General features: G+C 43.8%; 1 protein-coding gene across 7 annotated transcripts in view; it reads right to left on the bottom strand.

Annotated features, from left to right (window-relative positions):
• PUM2 (pumilio RNA binding family member 2) overlaps positions 1–7,967 on the bottom strand; it is a 101,466-nt gene extending 93,499 nt beyond the window's left edge. For 6 of the 7 annotated variants that reach the window (XM_047851203.1, XM_047851205.1, XM_047851208.1 and 3 more), the window contains exon 1: positions 7,840–7,967. The gene's annotated coding sequence lies outside the window, so the exon portion shown is untranslated. The remainder of the gene's footprint in view (positions 1–7,839) is intronic. The other variant, XM_047851207.1, reaches the window with a different exon arrangement.
• Positions 7,968–24,017: the final 16,050 nt, after the last annotated feature.

Here is a 24,017-nt window from a genome sequence, read left to right as displayed (position 1 = left end):
AATCTATGCACTGAATGTTACAAGTTGATAAGTAATATAGTCAAATGTCCATATTAAGTAAAAATACCAAGTTGGCTAAGGTGTATCACACAATCCCATTTTTGTTTAAAATAGAGGAGTAATATATATATGACCATATATTTGTGTGCAGTATGACCAAATAAACACTTAACTCTGGTAGGAGAGGAGGTACTACTACTGGCTTTATCTTTGCTTTTTTGGTTTGTGTTCTAAGGCTCACTGAAGCTAGCAAAATTGTTTTTTCTTTAAAGGTGTGTGTGCGTGCTCATATACATGCACGTATAGATATATATGTATGCGTGCATGTATACACACACATATTTATACATGCACTATATACATATATATGCTTCACACACTGTGCAGAGCCCTATACGGGGCTTGAACTTATGACTCTAAGATCAAGACCTGAGATGACATCAAGAGTTGGATGCTTAATCAAATGAGCCACCCAGGCACCCTAAAAGGTCCTATGTTAACATAGTTTAAATGCATTAGTTTAGAGACTTTATCACAGAATATAGTACAAGTGATCCTGTGCTATTTTCAGTTCATTTTAGTAGTACTAGGTTGAATGCCCAACAACTGAAGACTTGTCTCAAATGATTATCTAGTAATTTTCAATTGTTACACATAATCAATTGGAATCAATATAGCACCAAGGAGAAATAACTTAAATGTTAGGTTGTAACAGAACTAAAGGAAGTCATTTCAATGCATCGTCTGAGACAACTGAGGAAAAATAAAAACCATTTTAAGCAGCAAACTCTAATGCAATTTTAAAAGGATTTTTTTTCTTTAGAATTTTCCAAAGTGTTTTCCTTAACCACCAACTCACAGTGTTATTTGAAATAAGAGGTTCCCTGTCCATTACATTTAGGATATGCTGCTCCCTGGTAGTCATTTATTCTTTTGCAAGCTGAGCATACAGTCAATCCAGAATTTATTGTCACATAGTAAGTCCTACAGTTAAAACTGCTTAGCTTTACGCCAGTATTATAACTTTTTTCTGGAAATATGTTAACACAAAATAAGTTATTTTAAACAGTATTTCTAGTAATTTCCAAGAAAAGAAAGCTTAGCCAATTATACAACATATTTCAACTTTTTAAACTTTTGTCTAAGAAAAGCCACAACTTATGACAGTTAAGTTTTAAAACACGTTTGGTTTACTATGACTACTCTGAATAGTATAAGAAAAAATATATGAGCTGTACAAACCTTTCAAATAAATAGGAATCTCTTAGGTGATTAAGTATGAATTGTGATTTTTTAAATTCCTCAAATATTCAAGAACAAGCTTTGAATGGATGATCACTTGTATCTCAATAACTTTAAGTGAAATGACCCAACCAATTTCTTAAAGATGTTGTAAAAAACCTTCTGTAAGTTGCTTAGAAACAAACAACAAAAAAACAACTGCCTATGGTGCCCCTGGGCGGCTCCGAACAGCATGGGACTCTTCATCTCTGGTTTGGAAGTTCGAGCCCCATTAGGTGTAGAGATTACTAAAAAAAAAAAATAATTAAAAGCTTAAAACACACACACACACACACACACACACACACACACACACACACACCCCACCACACAAATGCCTACACTGCAGTGGCTGAAAAGAGAAACCAAATCTGTTAGTTTCCAGGACTATTAAGTTACATACCAAAAAAGGGTCTGTATAGAAATATTCTTGAGCATAATTTAAATGAAATTTGCTCTGTAGCTAGGTAAATAAAAATGTGTTGAAAGCTGCATGAAGTATCTCATAGGAAGAAATATAGACAATAAAGCAAAAATTAATCTTAGGAAAATAACAAAGCAAATATTAGTAGCGAATTAGTAAGTAAAATGTAACTTCTGAAGATACAAAGATTAAAGGGGAGAAAACACAATAAATTACATACAATTCTCATTATCCATGAAAAAAAAATCATACAACCTTATTTCTAGCACTAAGTTTTCCTTGAACATTATATCAAGGACACAGAACTGTAACAGAAAATCTCAACAACATTCTCTTAACAGATGCAGGTTTCATAATCTGATTTTTTATAGTCAGCTTTCCTCCAGGAAAACCATGTACCTAACTTGTAACACAATCCAGGGAATGCAATTCCACAGCAATACTTTAAAGGTTCCAAACAATATGGTCTAAATCTTCCCAGTTTACAATCTTGGATTTCCAAAGTCTTTCAGGAATGACCAAATTTAAAAAAGCCTTTAAATCTGATGAGCCCCTATTTATCTCTCCAGGTCCTATCTTTTCAATGTTCCCTACCTCCACTTTAAATTCTGCTACTCTCCCCTATCAGGGTCACTACCCATACTAATCCCTCTGGCTGAATGCCATTTACCCATCTCTTGACTAATTTCTCCAGGTCTTTTTTTCATTTTTAAATTTTAAGTAGGCTCCAAGCCCAACATGGGGCTTGAACTCATGACCCTGAGATCCAGAATTGCATGCCCTACTGACTGACTGACTCAGCCAGGTGACCCTCTCCAATTTTTTTTAAAACTCAACTTAACCTCGCATAGAAAGCTATTCCTGACCCGTGTCAGCTATTCCTGACCTATGTAAGCCCATTACACTTTTGTGACATCACTCGCGTGTGTTACTCAGTACACTTACTATACTGCACTGTAATCACAAGTTTAATCAACTTCCTCTTCACTTTATTTTTAAAATTTATTTACTTAGAGTGAGAGAGAGAGAGAGAGAGAGAGAGAGAGGAGGGGAGGAGGAGGGCGCGCAAGCAAAAGCACACATGCGGGTAGGAGCAGAGTGAGGGAGAGAAAATCCCAAGCAGGCCTCATTCTGTCAGCAGGGAGCCTGAGGCAGTGTTCAAACCCATGAACCTTGAGATGACGTGAGCCAAAATGAAGAGTCAGACACTTTAACCGACTGAATCACGCAGGCGCCCCCCTCTTCACTGTATTATAAACTCCCTAATAACAAGGATCTGATACCACCAATGTCTAAATAAAGTCTGGCATTATCAGAGGCCTGCAAGTCTCAAAATGTATTCAGGTTTCTGGTAGTCTAGCTTGATGACAGGATACAACCTAGAATATTCAGAGTAACAAATGGGATTGAATGTTCCTCAAATAATACTCCATGAGTATCTTCTCAAGCAGACTCAAAATAAAAATTAGCAAACAATTTATCTTTGGCAAGTTCCTAGAGTACTCCCATTCCTACTGGTATAGGAACCACATAATTTAGAGATTAAATGAAGGTACCAAAGACATTCCCTTTGATCCCTTTTCAGCAATTACACTTCAACCGTAGGGAGGTCCAAGAAAACATCTACAGACAAAACTGACAGCTATCATCTTCTCAAAACTTCAAATCTTAATGTTGCTTATGTTAAATCAGTCTTAAAGACTTAGATATTACTACAGAAAACTTATTACATTTAGTCAAGCTAAAAGTGTTGATAAAATACTGCATAGATGTTAATAAATGACTTGGTCACCAAAATGGAAGACATAAATAGCTCCTATGTGTATATAATTCTTGGTATTTGACAAAACCAGACAATACTATCCATATTTTTCTCTACCTACAATTTGCCTTATTTGACTACCTAGCAAAGACCTATACTTAGGGTCAGCTTGACTCTACCACTCATTTACCCTAATGTCTGAATGCATACAACCAGTTGCATCTTACACAATCAAAACAATATTCCACTGATCCATAAGTCTTTCAGCAATAGTGCTTAAAACCACAGATCACCACTTTTAGATCTAAAACTGGCACTCTTGGTATGAGATGTCCACTCTAATAGAAATTATAAAGATCTATCCTCGGGGCGCCTGGGTGGCGCAGTCGGTTAAGCGTCCGACTTCAGCCAGGTCACGATCTCGCGGTCCGGGAGTTCGAGCCCCGCGTCAGGCTCTGGGCTGATGGCTCAGAGCCTGGAGCCTGTTTCCGATTCTGTGTCTCCCTCTCTCTCTGCCCCTCCCCCGTTCATGCTCTGTCTCTCTCTGTCCCCTCCAAAAAATAAATAAACATTGAAAAAAAAAAAATTAAAAAAAAAAAAAGATCTATCCTCAAATTACGTTCTCTATATTTATAGGTATTTTTTTTTAACGACTACAAAAAAGTGTGAAAAAAAAATGCCTTCTCTCCCCCCTTCCCCTGCCACACACCATTTTTTATGTACTCTGGCAGTTGCAGGTTTTATTCTCTTAAGCAGGTATTGAATAGGTGGTTTTGCAGTGTCATTTTATAGTCAATTTCATCAAATCCCTTCCAGGAAGCAGATTTTTGGAGGCTTTGTGGTTCAAATACTTGCCTCAGGTAGCTGATAATGGCTGCTTTTTTTTTTTCTGTCCCATTTATAGTCAAAAGTATTCTTACATTACAACTACCCATTCTCCCTTTACACTTTCCCTTTAGTGAAATGCTGGGATATGCACATAAGGTGTACACACTTGTATGTTTTCCAGTACTCTACTCCAACGTCTTTTCTCTACAAAGAGAGTAAGTGAATAAGTGAAAATCTGTGAACTAAAAATGGATGGGATTACAGCAGCTAAATTTGCAGAGGTGAAATACACTAAACTATGATTTTGCCAACATGCTTGAATAACCAATACTTTTTCAATTCTTTAAAGCACTTTAGAATTCTAAAGTACAGAAAGAAGCCAGGCAAAGATCAAATAAAATTTTTCTTTTAAGAAAAAGGTTAACAAAAGACAAAAATTTCCACAATTTTATTAAGAATTAAAATGACTCTCTGGAAGGTGATACTGTGTTTAATTAGGCAAGTCTTAATTTTTTCATTTATAAAGTTGGATCTTTTGAGTTGTTGGACGAAAAAGTCACCAAGACAAAAATACATTAACCTTACGTATATAAACATACTGCTACCTGAAACTAAAAAGAAAGAAGAACCTACCTATGTAATAGTTTCATTGGAAAGGCTCGAAAATAACAGCTCTGAAAATTCACTTTTCCCACTACAAAAGTAATACATTTTAAGTGATAAATGTCTTCTATCTATATTGCTAAATATAAAAATTATTATTAAAATATTAGCTTCTAAATGAAGGTTTAGGTTTTTGAAGGAAAGGTTTTTGAAGGAAACCTTTTTCCACCACATCAGAATTCAGAAGTGAGACACAGGAACTAGACTGATAGCAATCCAATATCTGATCAAGCTACAATGGAAAGCATAATTTAGACCTAAGCCAGTGGGGCTTCTACCACCACACCCCTTAATTATCCTGACCCAGTTACAGGCAGCACTGGACAACTGATGGTCCTCCAAAAAGATGCAGAGTCTATCTATCATGGTCACCTCAAGAAGCAGCAGAATAAAGAGCTTTCTGCAGGGGGCAGACTTCCAAAGAGAAAGAGAGGAAGGAGACTACAAGCCATACTTGATCAGTTCCTTCTTATAAGTTCATCAAAAGCAACAGTGAAGAATTAGGACAACAGAAGCAAGTCAGACTGTTTTTATGCCTTCGTAAAAACAGCAAGAAATCTAATACATCACCAACCAATTTACCCAGTTACAAGTACAATTTTTATACTAATCACACACCTATCAGTAAAACAGCCACAACCTGAATGCAAGTCAAAGGCATATGAGATACATTCAAATATTTAAAATAGTCATAAACTTAAGAACATGAAAAAAATAGAGTATTTCCCTATGTTAGAAACCGACAAGTTTAAAGGTCATTGAATTACGAAATAATTCAGGAGACAGGAACCAACTTCCACTTAAAATTATGAAGATCTTGGGGGCGCATGGGTGGCTCAATTGGTTAAGTGTCTGACTCTTGATTTCGACTCCAGTCATGATCTCAAAAGGTTCCTGAGCTGGAGGCCTCAACTGGACTCTGCTCTGAGAGCGAGGAGCCTGCTTGGGGATTTTCTCTCTCTCTGCCCCTCCCTCACTTGTGCATTCGAGCTTGCTCTCTCTCAAAAATAAACTTAAAAAAATTATGAAGATCTTGTCAATGTCTATAAAAAGCAGACAGAGTCTAGTCACTGACCAGACTGGCTTTGGAGGTCACACCTGGCCCAAAGCTCTGATCATAGTTACTTTTGTTAACTAGGATAAGTACCTACACAGGAAGACAAGTTATATTTCAATACCAGAAAGATTATTTATAAAGTATGGAAGGTTTAGGAGAAACAAAATCATAATATTACCTTTAAGACTGCATAGTTTGGTTTGTATACTTGTAACACTTAAGATTATTGGCCTATTAAAGCAGACAGCCTTGCATGACCAAATTAAATATGGTAGTAATTTAGACTTTTAAGTTGAAATTTTACTAAATATGAAAACATCTAAAAGAACCTTGCACTCAAATTTTTTCAAACGTATAAAAATTAAGGTTTAAATTCTCCTGAAGATGTTTAACAGCAAATCTAACCTGAAGATTAAATAGCCAGACTTGTACAAACAGGAAAAAAGAACTTCAAAGCTGAAGACCCAAGATTCTGAAATACTTTTTAAAATCCGTGTAAACCTTTAGTGGGTACAAAAACTGTCCTTGGGACACCAAAAGACAATCCTAAATAACTTATTTCACCAAAAATTTGACTTGAAACGACATTCATGCGAAAAGGAAATCACTATGATGCCTATGCAGATGAAGCAAATTATCTTTAAAAAGCAGGATATTAAAAGACTAACGACAGAAACTTAAGCCAATTAAAAATATCTGTCCTTGTGTTTTAAACAGGATTCCTAGCCAGAATTCCTTAAATCATCCTGATACTCCCAGTCACATGGTGAAGAGTCACCTATTAAACATGAAATCTAAGCAGTAAACAAGCCTTTAAAATCCTTAGGTAAATTCCTTTATTATAATTGTTTCGATATACCTTTACAGATACTACATTTCTCTTAAGCGTTTAAAACATTCATCTAATAAAGCTTTCCCAAAAAAACTTTACCAAAAAAACCCTGTCACCAGTTTTAAGTTAAAAATCTCACAAAGTCCTAAGACCTGACTTTACCATGCTTGTCCTATTACACCTAATGTGCCCGTAATACTAACCCACAAAATGTTTACATATGTGTCTTAATAAAAGACTAAGTTAAGGAAATTGGGTTTTCCCTAGGTATGTTTTCGGAAGTAGCATAACTTTTACACGCGTTTGGGAACAATTCATTTTCCCAAAATCTGGCCCAATTCAGACACAAAACTATTGCTAAAATGTCTGAAGCATCTAATCTTTCCTTTCGTTTTAATGTATGTATCTTTTTGGGTGTCGAAATCTGTTTCAGTAACAAAAACATAACATTCCTTAATAATGGCACCTAACCAGCCTAACCCAAGTCGCTCTTTCATACCCACACCTGTCTGCTGCAAGCTTTTCCTGGATACACTCGGGCCCACGAGAATTCCCACACTTGTTTTTATAAACCCACTCCTTCCTCTTCGCCCACTTCCAACTCGCACACTTCTCTGGATCCACCGGCCTCTGCCCTCTTTCCGAATCCAAGGGCTGAGAGGACAGCTCGGTCCTTAACCCCAAGCGCCGAGAAACCGAGGACACCAGCACCCCAGCGCCGCGAGGCTGCGGCGTGGGGAAGGAAAGGAAGCGGGAGAGCCGAGCCCCCCCACCCCCCCCGCCGCCGCCGCCGGGCGCACACCCCCTTCCGGCACCCCTCCCCCCGCATTGTGCGAGCGGGCCTCAGGCCGCTGCCGTCCCGGGCTGCCCGCAGGCCCCGTCCGCCCTCCCGCCTGCGGGCTGCCCCAGCCGAGGCCGCCACACAAAGCCCGGGGAGCCAGCCCCTGCGGTGCCAGAGCACGGGGAGAAGGAGCAAGCGCGGGCTGACTTACGGGGCTGCTGCGGCCGCGCTGCCTCAGCCGGGGACACCGACCGTTGGGCACACGGCGGTGTCGCTCTTGGCCGTCCTTCCCTCCTCCGCCTTCGGTGGCGGCAATATCTTCTTTCTCCACCTACCTCCCTCCCCCCCACCCCACCTCCTCCTTCTCCTCCCCCTCCTCCTCCGAACCACCGAAGTACCGAGGGTGAGACACAGAGACTCACAACAACATGGCTGCCACCGCCGCCTCCCCTCCCCTCCCCCCCCGCCCACCGGGCGAGCGCAAGGCACTCCGGGAGAAAAGGGAGGGGGAGCACTCACCGAGATGCGCCTCCTTTCTGTGGCTTCCGTCGCTTCTCCCGCGCTCTGGGCGCCGGCCGGCGGGAGCTCTGCGCGTGCGTACGCTCTCAGCGCTCGCGCGTTTCGGCCGTCCCTCAGGCGTGCACTCCCCCGCCCTCACCTTGCGAGCTCGCAGCTGGTTCTGGACTCAGAGGTGGCACCAGGCGGGGACGTGCTCCCAACCTCCGGCGGCGCAGGCGTGTTGCCCAGCGCCGCGTTCGCGTCTGTCTTCCCGCGTGGGGCCTCGACTTCCGAATTCGCTTACCCTCCGCTTCCTCCCCGGTAGCTCATTGTTCTCCGCCAACCGCCTGTGCGGGTGTTAGAGCTTCCGACCGCGCGGTACTCCCCGCACTTAGCTTCTGGGGTGCTGACACCCACAGGAGCTGGACAGTAACCCAGGCCCTTGGGTTCCATCCTCACCCTCTCCCCGCAGCAAGACGACGGAGACGCAGTTTGGATGGAAAAGTGAACCCCTTACGTGGACTGTCATTCTAGTCGTTTCCTCTTGGGCAAGTGGAACCAGCTCAGCACATTGCCGGCCTGCAACGCTTGGCCGGAGAAAACACAAAAGAGACTCAGGTCGTTCTGCTGGGGCAGTGATTCTCACTTATCGCCAGTTTTCATCAACCGCGCTCTCCAAGCGCACCTCCCTCCCTCTCGCAGTTAGAGACCAAACCCGTGCCATCGTCCTGGCTCCTGGCTTTGGTAGTGGTGATCCCAGGCTTGAAACCCACCCGGAGTCTGCCCCTGGCACACAGCTGTAATGTGGTAGAGGCACGGGCACTGTGTCCAATTTGTTCTCCATTGTTTGCACAACCCTCTGACGTTCTGTACTTCGAAACGGAGCGCCGTGTAAGAACTTTATCTTCCTGGACGACTGTAAGCTACCCGAGAGGCTGCAAGGACCATGGGTATCTTGTCCATGCATGTGTGTTATGTCCCCCAGCGCCTGGGCCATGGGAGACTTTAACAGTCGCGTACTGAATGCATAAGCTTTTCAGTTTTTTAATTACCAACAAAGTGTGACATTTAAATCCGTCTCAAGCCTTCACCTGTGGCCCAAATTTCAGGCTTCTAGATATTTCCACCTAAATATTCTTCCTGGCACCAAACATATCAAAAACAATTCACACCCACCCGCCACCCCCAATTCGTATATTATCTCCATAGATGGCAGTGCCACGACCTATTCAGTATCCCTAAGTTCATCCTTTGAACCATTCTTGTCTCTCATACACCTCCCCCTATATAGGTAACTTGCCAATCCTTTCAGATTTTCACTGCCCAAATATTTCTGGAGACACTTTTTCCCCGTTTCCCCATTAATACTAGCCTTGCTTCCCAGGTCTGAATTTCTGTAGCAGGGTCTTAATTAGCCTTCTTGTGTTCAGTCTTGTTCCCTCCAGGCAGTTCTGCTCCCTGCCATCTGCAATGAAAATCTGATTCCTGGCTCTCATGCCTCTCCTTTAGCCATTTCATTGCTTCATGTTGCCCACAACTGCAATCCTCAAGTATGTTCTGTCACTACTAACAGGCGTTCCTTCAAGAAATGTCTCATGATAGGGGCGCCTGGGTGGCGCAGTCGGTTAAGCGTCCGACTTCAGCCAGGTCACGATCTCGCGGTCCGTGAGTTCGAGCCCCGCGTCGGGCTCTGGGCTGATGGCTCAGAGCCTGGAGCCTGTTTCCGATCCTGTGTCTCCCTCTCTCTCTGCCCCTTCCCCGTTCATGCTCTGTCTCTCTCTGTCCCAAAAATAAATAAACGTTGAAAAAAAAAATTTAAAAAAAAAAAAAAAGTCTCATGATCAATTAAGTATGGGAGACACTGGGATGGACATATGTTGCCTTCTTCCCCCCCTCCATTGAGCCAATACTAGTTGAAGAGTTGTTCAGGCAAAACTAGATGGACTCATCAGAAGCCCTTCCTCGGAATGCGGAATTCGGGCTAAGAGACCCCAATCTCCCTCTGGGAAGTCTCTTGAACCTGTAAATCTGGGCTGATTTGTCCCACGGTGTGGACAGGGAACCCACAGAGAAGACGAGTTGAGAGAGAAAAAGAGAGTCCTGATAATGCTTCTCTTCCCCTTTGTTCCTGTACCTTGCTGGCTGCTTCTCCCCTTGGATTCTGAAACACCTGCCTGGATCCTTACAATAAATTCTGCTTTTTTTTTTTTTTTGCTTAAGTTAGATAAAGTGAGTTTCTGTTACAACCAAAAGCTGTTTAACTAAAAGCTGTGTGTTCACCATAGTTATTATTTATTTAGTGCATACAGGATGCAAGCATTAAACCACTTTTCATTCCTTGTTTAATTTAATGCTCCCAATATCTCTATGAGTAGGGCAACTTCATGGGCATGTGAACTGCATAGTCCCAAAAGGTCTGAAGATTTCCACAATTGGTTTAATGCTCTGTCACTGCCATCTAGAAAATCTTAACAGTTCTTGGAAAAGACAAATTTTCATTTCACACTGGGCTCCACAAATTATATAACCAGTACTGCCTATGAGGTATTATCTCTATTTGACAAAGGCTTCTTAGCATCTTTGAAATCAAATTATGCGTTGTAAGTAACAAAGTGAGGGGCATAGAATGCAATGCTTCCCCAAAATGATTGACTCTAGAAGACTTTTTTTTTTCCCCATGGAAAATCTTGTAGAGGCTTTGTGCTCAGCAGAACACAGATCAAAGCCCAGCCCTTTAGTGATCTGACTCCGCCCACCTCCAGCTTCTGATTCACCATGCACGTGAGCAGTTTCTTGCTTCTGTGCCTTCACATATGCTTTGCAATCTGGCTTTGCTCATTAAGCACCTTCTGATTATAATTGGCTTCTCCTGTATATTCACCTACAAGGAAAGAATGCACTCCTCAGCTACTGTAAATATCAGGTGTGTTTGATAGTTAAGGTGGACGATGTAATTGATGCCTGACAGCCATTCTAATCACCTGGAATCTTGTTAGAGATGCAGAATCTTGGCCCCACTCCAGACCTACTGAATCAGAATCTGCATTTTAACATGGTTCCGGGGCAATTCCTCTATATAATAAAGTTTAAAAAGCATTGGTAAACCAATCACAGTAATTCCATCTCACTTGTTAGGAACTGGTTCTATAGGGGGTGTGTCATTCATTTAAAACCTGTGAGACACCAAGAGGTGCCAACTCAGCATCTGGGGGGGGGGGGGGGGCGGGAATCCAGGCTCTCTCTCCTGGAGGTAAACAAGAAAGCATCTTGCCCCCTGTTCCTGCCAACAGGCTTCCTATGCCACTAGTAGCCTACCCAGAGTATTCATTCTTCCTGTCTTCTTCAGTAGCAGATCCTCTGAAGAGGCATAGGGTGGAATGAGTGGCCGGACTTTTCAGCAACATGCATTACATCTTAGGAATGTGCTGTCTGGCCTGTTGAAACCAGTGGTTCTCAGCCAGAGTTGCACATCAGAATCACCTGGGGGAACATTTGAACCATATCATTCTCAGTCCCCATCCCAGAGATTTTAATTGAATGGCTCTGGTCTGGCTGAAGCCTAGATATTGAAATTTTTAAAAATGTTCCTCGGCGGTTACAGTGTGTAGCCATTGAGAACCACCAGTTTAGATACACCACATCTAGAGCATAATGCCATTTTAATATTCCCTATGAAAATGCCCCTTTCCACTGGGACTGCTAACGAAACTTCTTATAAAGTCTGTTTACAACTTTGTTGTTTTTATAAAAATATAAACCCTTTATAAAAAGTCCAAGAAATAAAAGTTCAAACCATCCCAATTTTAATATTACAGAATACTAACATCCATATGTGAATACTGTTATTACAAGCATGAATACATATAGAAGGATGGATAGAGAGCTACATAGAGTAATGGACAGGAATAGACTCAATCTGGACATGCCATTTTTCTTAAAATACAGTGTTGAACCTGGTCTTACTTGAATTTAACAAAAGAACTGAAGGAACTGCTCAGATGCATGTTTCCTCATTGTAAGAGAGATTGATTCATAAAAGGTTTCTCAAAGGGTAAACAAAATGATAAAAAATCATAATAGGACAGAGCAACTTTTTAAAACTATGTGCTTCATTATTGGCCATACTGAGTTCCCTGCTATGAGAGATAGATTAACACTCTTTCACTTCCTCCCATCTCTTCCCCATACTTCCTAAATTTTGGTGCACATTATTTTTCACTTTGTCAGGGTTTATATTTATATTCCATTTTTTTCCATCATTTCCTATCGATTTTTCTTAACCAGTATTTAAATGTATTTATCGTGCACTGCTTTATTTCCAGCTCCATTTTGGTTTGGTTGTGTAGATTTCATCATGTCTCAGTTAGCCTTTGTTCATGTGGATTACAAACCACCCGCAGGGATCATTTCCTAGCTCCCAGTTCTGTGGGTTGGTCAGTTGGGCTGGGTTTAACTGGGAAGTTCAGCTGATCTCTCCTGGACTTACCTGTGCAAATTGGCCATCCGGTATTGAGCCTAGGGCTGCATCTGTCAGTTCTGGTGGTCAGCCTAGGCACACGTAGCCCCTCCAGCAGGTTTGCTTTGTCTTGTTCAACAGGTGGCAGCGTGAGAATGGAAGCTGCAGGCTTGGAATTCAAGTAATGTCCCTTCTGCTGCAAGTCATTGGCCAAAGCGAGTCAGAAGGCCAGCCCGTATTTAAAAGATGAAGAAACAGACTTTATCTTTTGATGGCAGAAGGTACAAAGAATCTGTATGTATTCTCAGTCTTTCAACAGCCTCATATTCCTTAAGTTTTGAAAATGTCTTCCTATTTTATTTAAACTTAAACAAGTGTTCTTGAGTCTTGCCATCCTGCACCCCTGCCATGTCCCAGGACTTTGTGGATACTGCTCATAGGAAAGAGTCTGGAAAAGTCTGAGACTGATTTGATTTTAACCTACTTAAGAATTTTTTCTCGCCTTTTGAAGTTTGAGGTCTTAACCACAATATATCTCACTGTCCATCAGTTTCTAACAGATTTTCCTGGTATTACAATATAATATTTGAAATTAAGTTCTTTAATCATTTTGGGAAATTTTTCTGTATAACAGCCCTGAATATTTTTTCTGTGACCGTTTTTAAAAAATGTTTATTTATTTTTGAGAGAGAGAGAGAGGGCCACCCAGGTGCCCCTTTTTCTGTGACCTTGAATAGATTTTCTACTTCAGGGGCAAGAATTATTCTTATTTGAAACATCTTGCACAACTTAAAGCTAATGAGAAGATCACTATTAAAAAGAAGTTTTTGGGGAACGTCTGGGTGGCTCAGTTGATTAAGCATCTGACTTCAGCTCAGGTCATGATCTCACGGTTCGTGAGTTTGAATCCTGGGCTCTCTGACATCAGCACAGAGCTGGCTTCAGATCCTCTGTCTGCTGTTCTCTCTCTCTCTCTGTCTCAAAAGTAAACATTCAAAAATAAATAAATTTTTGAAAAAAAAAGAAAGAGACATCTTTGTCCTTCACATGTACCCTCTCCTTGTTAATTGCTTTAATATCTTTGTCTTTTTCTTCTGAATTCATGACGATGAAATCAAGCCTTATCTACATGTTATTAATTCAATTTTCAGCCAAATTGCCAATGGTGCAGTGTCACCGTTAGTTTTGATGATTCCTTAGCTCTTCAATCATCCTTTTCATCTCATTTTGATGTTTTCTCACCAGCTGTGCTATTAATCTATTGTGTCCCAACTCCAAACTTTGTGGTGCTGAGATTGGGACCCTGCAAATGATACTTCCTCACCAGCGGGCTACCTGCTAGACATTGTCAGTAGTGGGCACCTGGAAAGAGACGGGAAGGTGGGAGAGAGGAGAAGCCCCTTGGTCTTTCCACTTGTTACTCCTGTCAGAATGATCCCGAGGCAGCACTTCAGCTCGACGGTAGCAGTGGTTCCAGTTTCTAACTTCTTGCACACTCCAAGAATCAGCCTGCTTGAAGGAATAAGCAGTGGCTGGACAGCACCCCTCCTCAGAGAAGTAAGACCTTGTTCCTCTGGAGACTCTTCTCCAAACCCCTGAGGTCATAAGAGCAACCAGGGTGCCCCTCCCCCAGACGGCCAAGTTCCAATTCTGTGGGGCTCTTCCTTTGCTTCTAAGTTTGGCTGATGTCCCCCTCTTTTCTTTATTTCCCCAGGGGTGGTACCTGCAGTTACTAACTCTATACTGCCTCATCATGTTTCTCCTTCAGTCAGCTTAACCAATTCCCCCACATTCTCTCCATTTAAATAACCAATATTTTCCTGACTGGTCCTGAACCGATGCATCATCTTCTAGAACTTATTGAAGTTATGTTATTAAATATTATAGCATAAGTATTTGCAGAAAATGTGACTTAAAAAAAATATTTTCCCATACCTTTATTGTCACTTTTTCTATGTCTATTGTTTTGTTTTGTTTAAATGAGTCTCTTAGACAACATTGCTGGCTTTTATTTTTTAAACAGATTTATTAGGCTATAATTCACATGCCATACAACTTACCCATTTAAATTTTTTTGTTTTTATATTTATTTATTTTTGAGAGACAGAGACAGAGCACAAGTCGGGGAGGGACAGAGACAGAAGGAGACACAGAATCCAAAGCAGGCTCCAGACTCTGAGCTGTCAGCACAGAGCCTGACACGGGGCTCCAACTCACAAACTGTGAGATCATGACCTGAGCCAAAGTCGGACGCTTAACCAACTGAGCCACCCGGTACCCCACAACTTACCCATTTAACGTGTACAGTTCAGTGGGTTTTAGGATATCCAGAGATGTGTACAACCATCAGCACAGTCAATTTTAGAATATTTTCATCATTTCAAAAAAAGATCACATTCCCTTAGGGTAGTACTCTGCTGTCATCCTACCCCTAAACAGCCACTAGTCCACTTAAAAAAATGTTTATTTATTTGTTTTGAGAGAGGGAAGGGACAGAGAGAGAGGGAGAGAGAGAGAGAGAGGGAGAGAAAATCCCAAGCAGGCTCTGCACTGACAGTGCAGAGCCCAACTTGGAGCTCAGTCTCATGGCCATGAGATTATGACCTTAGCTGAAATCAAGAGTTGGACCCTTAACCCACTGAGCCACCCAGGAGCCCCACTAATAGACTTTTTGTCTGTATAGATGGTTTGCCTATTCTGGACATTTCATATAAATGGAATCATATAACATGTGTCTTTTGTGATGGCTTCTTGCACCTAGCATAATGCTTTCAAGTTCCATCTATGCTATAGCATGCATTGGTCCCTCATTGCTTTTTATGGCCAAATATATTCCATTGCATGTATATACTGCATTTTGTTTACCCATTCATCAAATAATGGGCATTTGGGATGTTTCCACCTTTTACCTATTATGAATAATGCTGCTGTGAACATTGGTGGTCAAGTTTTTGGGCAGAATATCTTTTTGACTGTGGTCTTCCTCAGACTGGGTTCTCTGTCTTTTGTATGAGGTGTGGTTTGTTTGTTTGTTTTATTTGACCCTTGTAGTTTGTTTGCCTAATTGCCTAGTGGAAAGGCCTTTTTTTTTTCCCTTGTTCCTCAAGGTTACCACAGGCAGAGCTGGCACACTTTCTTTTGCTATGAGCAAGTGTGACCTTTCTCTCTTATCTGGGACCAATGTGTCTTCCCTTCAGAGCTATTGTGTGAGTACGAGGTATAGTTTTAAGCCACTTTTCTGTAGCCCGAGAAAACCCTGGTGGAGGAGGCAACAAGCATATCTGGCACTAAATTAGATGCTTGCTGGAGGACCTAGGTTCTGGTCGCTCAGTAGAGATCCTCCTGATCATTCTTTGCCAGGGCTCATGCTACCCACTCAAGGATTTATTCCACTCTCATGGGGTTCAGCTTGTTCTGTCAACTAAGAGTGTCCTGGAAGGTGGCTAACCATGACATCCACTTTGCTTCCTGTCCTGTTCCATCCTAGCAGTCTGGTCTGTGAGAGCCCTATCTCAGTACTAAAGCCAGGCAGGAGCCCTGACCAGCTTGTGCATAGCTACGGTAAGCTTCCTTTCCTTTCTTTTCCCTTTCCAGGACAGAGCCCAATTTCTTTCTTTTTTTTTTAGTGTTTATTTATTTTGAGAAAGACACACACACACACACACACACACACACACACGCACAGCGTGAGCAGGGTAGGGGCAGAGAGAGGGAGACACAGAATCCAAGCAGGTTCTAGGCTCTGACTGTCAGCACAGAGCCCATTGCGGGACTCAAACCCACAAACCACGAGATCATGACCTGTGCCGAAGTCGGACGCTTAACTGACTGAGCCACCCAGGCACCCCTAGACATAGCCCAATTTCTTAAATTATAAATTTGTAGAAGATTGGTTTCTATCAATTGTGCATTTTCAAAATCATGAGGAAGGTTTTCTTAGATATTCTTAGCTGATACCTTGCAAAACATGAAAGAATCTCTTGTTCTCCAAATGAGGCATCCAGTCTCTAGTAGAGCATTTCTCCAAAGCTTCTATTTCTCATCTCAAAATAGTTTTCAAATGTACTTTCTGTCATTCTGGTGGTATTGTCATAAACAACACTGCTAGTGCAGGCTTGAATCCCCACCTTTTTCCTAAAGCCTATACAAAATAAGGCCCCTGCTGTTAGTTAAACCTTAACTACTTATTGTTGTCCCATGATAGGCAATAAAACAGTGGGGATCTGAATCACGGTATGTTTTGGGTTTTGTTCTAGGAAGCTGTGGTAGCTGTGGGTTTGTTTGCTTATATTCTCTGAATGTTTGTGCATGAGGCCAGTGCTGTCACAGCCTTGTATGTCCTATTCCCCCTGAAGGAGAAGCCTACTGAATAGTAGCTGAAGAGCCAAAGGCATTTCCCTGAAAGGGAATGGGGTTTTCCCAGCTTGTTACAGTTTCTCTGGGGGGGGGGGGGGGAACCTGACTAGTTCTTCCATTTGGGCATAGGAGGCAGTAAGTAGGACTTTCCTTGACTTAAAATAAGAAGGGTAGGTCCTGGACACAGGGAAATCTAGGACTTTGTCCTATGTCTGTTAGGCGAGAGCAGAACTGGACCAGAAGACTTGGTATTATCACAAACATGCCACACCTCCATAATTCCCAGAGAATGATTTGCATGCCATTGGGGTGATTCTGAGGCTGCGCGGTGAGTCAGGGAGCCAAATAATGCTCATAAATTCAAAAATAAATTACCACCAGTCCATGATGTCAAGGAAAATCTTCTGGTATCTTCTGCTTTATAGATTGCCAGGAATAGAGATTTTGAAAGTAGATTATAGTTTCTCATTCGTCCTTAAACTAGAGATGCATTCCCACAGGAGAAATATCTGCAAAATATTATTGAAAACCTGGTGGTACAGCAGGCTTAGTGCAATACAGTGATTTATGATAAGACATTTATTTTTGGTCTTCATCCGCATTCCTGGCACAGAACTCCTAAAATCCTTGGAATTTCAGAAGAGATGAGAGATAGAAGTATCTTTTGTTATTCATAACAAGTCCCATTCGACCCTATCTAAGTTTATGTTAATGAGGTGACTTTGGGAAAGCCTCTAACCTGGGAGCTGGTTGCCAGGAGAACCATCCAGGTAATTAGAGGGTTGGAACTTTCAGCCCATCCCCCGACTTCTGGGGGAGGGGACAGGGAGAGGGGTTGGAGGCCGATCTAATCACCAGTGGCCAATGATTTAATCAATCATGCCTACATAATGAAGCCTTCATAAGCACCCTAGACAATGGGATTCAGAGAGCTTCTCGGCTGGTGAACACGTGGAGGTGTTTGAGAGAGGAGAGAAACTCCACATCTCATCTCCCGTACCTTGTCTTGTGCATCGCTTCCATCTGGCTATTCTGAATTGTACACTTTTGTTTTGTTGTTGTTGTTAAGTAGGTTCCATGTTCAACGTGGGGCTTGAACTCATGACTCTGGGATCAAGAGTCAGATACTCTACCGACTGAGCCAGCCACATGCCCCTAAGTTGTGTCCTTTTATAATAAACCAGTAATCTAGTATGTAAACTATTGTCATGAATTCTGTGAGCTGCTCTAGCAAATTATCTCATGCGAGGTGGGTGTCCTGGGAACCTGGGAATCTCTGAGTTATATCCAGTAGATCACAAGCACATGTGACAGCTTGGACTTGTAATTGGTGTCTGAAGTGGGAGAGGGGGTGAAGTCTTGTAGGACTAGTCCTTAACCAGTGGGGTCTGCTCTAATCCCAGGTAGATCGTGTCAAAATTGAATTATAAGACACCCAGTTGTTGTCTACAGAGAATTGGAGAATTGCTTGGTGTGGGAACCCCTCTCCCCTCACATTTGGTGACCAGAATGAAATATTGAGAGCAGTAGATGAAGAAACAGAGTTTTTTCCTCTAGCTGATGTAGAAGAGGAAATGAATATTTCCTACTCACTCATCCTGGTGTTCATGGTCTCTGGTATGCTGCGTGTGTCAAAGGGCTTTAAAATACCCCTCCCATTGCAGAAGTTCACAGAGAAAGTTGATTCTAGAGAGAAAATACAGCATGACAGAGAAAAGAGAGCTGCCCCATCACGTAGCCTTCTTGGGTTGACAAGTAAAGCCAACATTTAGCATTTTATAGAGCATATTAGAGAGAAGCAAATCCTCCCTTGAAATACAGACATAAGCAAAAACTATGAGTCCTAGACCATGAATGGTAACAAATGTATGAAACAAGAAGTAAACATCCCAGAGCAAACTACACCATGTGGGACAATCTCAGTGTGGTTACCACAAAGGAAGATATGGAAGAATCCTTGGACAGGGGAAACCTGAGGGGAAGAGACTATTCTCCTGGCTATAGTAGTTATGGATCTTCACCAGCTTTTAAATGAGGAGAAACCTGGATCAGAACTTTCTGCACAGCATTTATATTGTGTTGTCTACAAGAATTTAGAGTAAACTGATGATAGTTCTCATTAGAGTATGTGCTCCTTATTCTCAACTAGTCATTTGACGTCGACACAAAGTCCCAAATAAAGCCTCAAGGCTTTTCTATAGATGATATTAGAGCTGGATAAATCTTCTTGGATTATTCAAGTCCAAGGTCTAGTACGAAGTCAAAACAAGGTGAATAACTGTGCTTCCAGCTGCTACTTTAGCAAGATTCGGTCTGGGTTTACCTTATGATACACAAATATCCCAATGCACAACTAATGCCCTCCACATGTGCCCTGGGCTCACCTGCATTTGCACCCACATGCCCACCATCAGTGTCATATCTTTATATATCCATCAGCATGCACATTTGCAGGGTCACCCTCTTTAGTGGACTATTGAGTATTGCATCCGGGTCCTCGGCATGTCCCTTTCTTGATTCCTGATTTTCATTTTCTTTTCAGAGAAATACAAAATCCCAGAGTTAAAAGCACTTCCTAGTGGTAGCTTCATTCTTCCTGTTTGTTCAAATCAACATTCTGAGTCACCCCTGAAGTCATCTTTGACTTTCATCTTTCTCTAATACTGCACATACAATCCATCAGAAAATCCTGTTGGCTGTTCGTTTGAAAATATCCAGATTCTGCCCATTTTCTACCCTTTCCACCATGCCCACTGTAGTCTGGGCTATGATCATCCCTTAACTGGACCACTGCATAGCCTTGTCTCCCTGCTCCCCATCCTCACCCAGCTCTGATTTACTCTGTAGCCAGCAGCCAATGAGTGTGTTCCTTTTACAATTCAAGTTGGATCATGTCTCTGCTCTGCTTGGAACCCTGTAAGGCCTTCCCTTGTCACATGGAATAAATCTAAAACCTTTACCATGACATTTATGTCTTGGCTCTCTGCTACCTCTCAAATCTACCCCTCTTGCACTCTCTTAAGCCACACTGGATGCTGTTCCTCACACAAAACAGACACTTGCTTCAGGGTCTTTGTGCTTTTAATTCCTCTGCCTAGACCATTTCCTCCCAGATACACCCGCACACTCACGTCCTCACTTCCTCCAGGTCTCTGCTCAAATTCACTTTATCGGGAAGAGCTTCTCTGGAGACTCTTCCTCAGATAAACACTCATGTCTTCCCAGCCATTCTGTATCTATCCCTTTACTCTGATGGAGTTTTCTTCTTGCCACTTAGCACCACACAGAGGTATTATTCATTTGTCTATTGTCCCTCTGACCTCATTAGAATGTAAGCTCCAGGAGGGTAGGGACTTTATTGTGCTCTCTGCTCTACCCCAGCTCCTAGGCAGTGCCTGAAGGCAAGGTGAGAAATACGGGTAGAGTGGGATCTACTCTTCACAGGAGGGATCTACTTATACTTGCCTAAGTTATTTTTTGGAGGGCAGGGCAGGGGGGGGAGCATTATGTATGTATGTATGTATTTTTACATTTTTTTAAATGTTTATTTCTGAAGGAGAGAAAGACAGAACGTGAGCAGGGGAGGGGCAGAGAGAAAGGGAGGCACAGAATCCATAGCAGGCTCCAGGCTCCAAGCTGTCAGCACAGAGCCTGATGCGGGGCTCGAACTCACAAACCGTGAGACCGTGACCTGAGCTGAAGTCAGACGCTTAACCGACTGAGCCACCCGGGCACCAACCCCCAAAAGCTTTTATGAGGGTTTCCTCCAGAACTCCTGAGGAGACATGGTCAAGGAGGGCACTGCCCCTCCCATGTGCTCTGGTTGTGCCCCAGGACAGTGAGGTTGGACTGTGAAAGAGTTGACATTGTGAGGTGTTTGTGATGCTGTTTTTTAGGAGGGCAGGCTCTGTGAAATGGAGCCTTCCAAACCAGTCCCACAAGAGTGAGGGCAGGATTCTGCCCAGACTAGTAAAAGAGAGAATCGTGGGGGCCTCCCAAGCCCTGATTCTGCCCATGCCGAGTGAGACTGGCAAAGAGGGCACTGTGGCAGTCCTGTGGAGCTCTCGCAGAGGAACAGGGGCTGAGACAGTGAGGGGGACAGGGCATCGTCCCACCGCACACAGGCAACTTGTGTTGTCATGAAACCAGCTACTGCACGGAAGCAGGCCTCACTTCCTGATTCATCCATTCATTTGGCACATGTGTGCTGAGCATGCGCTGTGTGTCAAGCACAATTTTAGGTCTTAGAGGACAGTTCTAGGAGCTAAAGGTGCCTGGGAGCTGGGCCACAGCCCACAGGGAGGGGCCCACGTTGGCTCAGGAGAGTGCCATGGTCTCCCCTTCAGTGCAGAGCTTTCTTTTTTCCCTCCTGGATGTTGACACTGGGCCGCCTCTTCAACTCCATTAGGGATCAGTGCCACCTGTGTCACCGAGGCTGCTGGTGACCTGGGGAAGCACTGGGCAGCCTCTGGAGGTTCCCACCACCTCTGGAGGCTCCTCACCATGAGGGTTCCCGGCCCCTTCTCCTAACTGCTGCCAACTCCCCAAGGGTCAGAAGGTCCTGTCCACCACCTGCTGTTTGGTGCTGGAGACCTGGAGCTCCATCTGCTAATGGACTCCCTCCCCCAGCTGCCCTGGAGCCTGCCCCTGGCACTGGCTTTGTGACTTGCTGGGGGCGAGGAAGCCAGCTGTGCCTGGTGAAGAAGCAGGAAATGGAGCAAGATACGTTTCTTCAGGGCATATCTTCAGCGGTGTTTCTTCAGGGATGTTGGTCAGGGCTGTGGGTGAGGAGGTATCAGGTGGAGATAAGAGACAGCCGAGAGAGGGCCAAACTCTAAGCCAGTCGGTCGTGTTGCAAGTTTAGAATGGACCCCAGTCCTGGACGCTGGCCCCTAGGCTCTGATACCCAGGGCCAGTTCTGACCCTGCCAAGACCTGGGGGCATCGGGAGATCCACCCAATACTCTGTGGGACACGCTAACCCCAAAGTCTTACCGGCTGGCCTAACCCATTCACCTCTAGGCACCGGCTGCAGGGCCAGTTCAGACTTCCTCTGGGACTCGGAGTGTTCAGCCTGCTGATGTCTTCTCCCTGCCAGCTGGAGGGGGTGAAGTCACCTGTAAACACTCGGGTGTACATCTGAAACAGCTGGGTGAGGCTAAGAACACACAAAGGCTGACGTGACCCGGTTTCCAGAATTTGGCACTCCCTGTCTGGCCCATGCAGGGAGTTCTGGTCATGACCAGGCGGTGGCACTGGGGCTGTCCTCACAAGTATAACGACTCTGGGTCGTCTCTAGGGATGCTTCCAGCACTGCTGTTGTCTGATTCAGAGAAGAGATGTAGCTTATGGGCTCATAGATTTTTCGGGTTTTGTGTAAGAATACTCCGAACTCTGAGTCTGTACAGCACTTTGTATTTTTCAGGGTGTATTCATTACAAGACACTTCCAAGAGAACCCAGACCTGCCGCAGGGCTGGCCAGAGCATTTGCAGAGTCTGGACACTAGGGATGTGACTGAACATCAGTTCCCCAGACAGGGGAAGCCAGCGAGTGACAGGAAGAGTAAATCGCATACAGCATGAGCATTCCCGAAGGCCTCAAAACACCTGGGGTGAGGTGCTGCTGAACTGGCCTTCCACCTCAGAAAGAGGGAGGTGGCAGACCGAAGGGGACCTCATTTATTATTAGTATTCAAAATTAAGGTTGTGGGTGTCTGGGTGGCTCAGTCGGTTAAACGTCCGACTTTGGCTCAGGTCATGTCTCATGGTTTGTGAGTTTGAGCCCTGCATTGAGCTCTGTGCTGACAGCTCAGAGCCTGGAGCCTGCTTCAAATTCTGTGTCTCCCTCTCTCTCTCTGCCCTTCTCTGGCTCACACTCTGTCTGTCTCTCTCTCCCTCAAAAAAAAATTTTTTTTAATTAAAAAAATAAACATTAAAGTGTTTTTTCTCCTTCTTCTCCTCCTCCTTCTTCTTCTCCCCCTCCTCCTCCTCCTCCTCCTCCTCTTCCTCCCCTCCCCCTCCCCTCCTCCTCCCCCCCATCCTGCTCCTCCCCCCTGTCCTCCTCCTCCTCCTCCTCCTCCTTCTTCTTCTTCCTTCAATGACCTTATCTGGCAGCCACAGTTTGCTGAGGTCTGGTCATTTGGGTGAAACAAACAGGGCTGTTTCAGGACGGAGGCAGTAAAGTATTTCACAAAATCCAAGAAATTGCTGCCTAGAGCTGAGCACCTTTCATCACAGCTCTGGAAACAGGAGAGGGCATTCCTGGGACAGACACTGCATTTGCACAAATGGCACTCATGACGAGGCAGAGATGAGGTGCCCTCACGGCAGGACTGTGAACGGGGACGCTGGCAGAGAGGCGCAGGGCAGGAGGGAGGACAGCGCGAAAGCACCTGATGCTAACTGTAGCTGACAGATGGGTTTCTGAGCACACAGGACACACCTCCTGAGACCTGCCCAGAGTACTTGAGGGAAATTTGTTGGGCCCTGGAGCCTAGAGTGGGCAAGTGGGAACAAGAGCAGGAAATGCGACTCACTGATGCAAATGTAACTGTGTTTGCATCCATAGGCTGACAGATATGTGGATGTTGGGGTTGCGCTTACAAGATTCCTGGGAGGCACTCAGGGTTTCTGTTACAGAGGGGAAACAGCCTGAGTGCTGCTCTTCCCACTGCTGAGAGCAGACAGGGCCACAGGCAGGGTCTGCCCCCGCCACCCCCACCCCCCCACCGACAAACACACACAAGTGATGGGGACCCTGCAATGCCTCACAGGACCCCCATGGCAGCTGCAGGATAACTTAGGTATGACAGGTGGGAGACAGTGGGGGATTAAGCCTCAGCCTTCCCAGTCCCTTTCCACCAAGAAAACCCTGAGCTGGCTCCTTCCCCTTCCCCATTATTTTCTTGGCCATTCTAACCTTACTTTCTCTCTGCCTCTTCGGGGAACAGCCCTGCTGGCCTATGGGCTCAGCCCACCTCAAAGCCCCATCTTTCTGTGGGCTTAGAGGTCCCAGAAGACTTCTGAGCCTTTGGGGTTCAAAGGGGACCATGTTGTTTACACATTAATAAATCCTCACC

Source organism: Prionailurus viverrinus, chromosome A3 (genome assembly GCF_022837055.1).
Source record: "Prionailurus viverrinus isolate Anna chromosome A3, UM_Priviv_1.0, whole genome shotgun sequence".
Classification (NCBI taxonomy): Eukaryota; Metazoa; Chordata; class Mammalia; order Carnivora; family Felidae; genus Prionailurus; species Prionailurus viverrinus.
Note: the sequence above shows the minus strand (reverse complement) of the source record. Positions and strands in the feature narration are given on the sequence as shown.